We start from the raw sequence: 1,213 nt of genomic DNA on the forward strand, positions 1-1,213 counted from the left end.
ATCTGAATGTCTTATAAGACAAAATATAATAAAAAAAGAAAACTGCAGAGCAGAAGTAGAACTGCTGCCAGTGCTGCCACCGATTCAAGAGCCAGGGTAGTGGCTGCCATTCTCTGTTGCCTGAGGAGTGGGCCTGGGACGGAAACAGTGACCGGGGTTGGTTGCTTGGGAGCGTCTTTGCCTCCCGCAGTCCTCCCTCAGGAATGGCCATGGATAAGAGTAAGCTGGTACAGAAAGCCAAGCTCATAAGCATGCTGAGTGCTGTGAAGGTCTTTTTGCAGCCCCGAAGGCAGTCACAGAGCAAGGGCACAAGCTCTCCAATGAAAGGAGAAATCTGCTTGTCACTGCTGTGTCATCTCCAGCACTGAGCAGAAAACAGAGAGGAAGGAGAAGCAGCAGCAGATGGGCAGAGTATGGTGAGAAGATCGAGGCAGAACTGCAGGACATCTGCAACGATGTTTTCAAGCTGTCGGGCAAATATCTTATTCCCAATGCTACACAACTAGAAAGTAAGGTATTCTACTTGAAAATGAAAAGGGATTCTTTTAGATATCTTTCTGAGGTGGCACCTAGAGACAATAAGCAAGCCATTTGAGATTAGTAAGAAAGAAATGCAGCTTACACACCCAGTTCCACTTGGCCCCACGCTGAATTTCTGTCTTTTACTATGAGATTCTGCACTCTCCTGAAAAGGCTTGCAGTCTGGCAAAAGTGGTGTGTGATGAGGCAACTGCTGAATTGGATACACTGAATAAAGAGTCGTACAAACACAGCACCCTGATCATGCAGTTGCTTAGGAACAATCTCACTCTGTGGCCGTCAAAAACCCCTGGGGATGAAGGAGACACTGGGGAGGGAGAGAACTAACGTCTATGGTGCTTTGTCACCTGTTCAGTGTCACTCTATTCCCGCCACATATATTCCTTTGTGAGGTTAAAAAAGAAGATTTGTGGGTTGACTTTTCAATGTTTCACAGCTTCAGCTTAGCAAAACTGGTCCAGGGGTAAACAGCTGGTTTTTGTATCTCAAACTCTGATTGGCGACATAAATGCCAAGGCATTCTAAAGTTTTGTTTTTTAACATTCGCAGGATTACTGTGTGTTTATTTTTTTCAAAAACCCGAACACTGTGATTATGGGGTTTTGTAACTAAGCAGAAGTCTTACTGGTAGAAAAAATAACCTGTATTATCTGTAACTTTGGGGGAAGTTTAA

At 44.5% G+C, this 1,213-nt stretch overlaps 1 pseudogene; it reads left to right on the forward strand.

Annotated features, from left to right (window-relative positions):
* The first annotated feature begins 203 nt into the window (after positions 1 to 203).
* LOC139005215 (14-3-3 protein beta/alpha-like) lies at positions 204 to 867 on the forward strand (annotated as a pseudogene).
* The last annotated feature ends 346 nt before the right edge of the window (positions 868 to 1,213 follow it).

The sequence above is a fragment of the Myotis yumanensis genome, unplaced genomic scaffold, assembly GCF_028538775.1.
Source record: "Myotis yumanensis isolate MYYU_CA2020_CCGP unplaced genomic scaffold, mMyoYum1.0.hap1 SCAF_3, whole genome shotgun sequence".
Lineage (NCBI taxonomy): Eukaryota > Metazoa > Chordata > Mammalia > Chiroptera > Vespertilionidae > Myotis > Myotis yumanensis.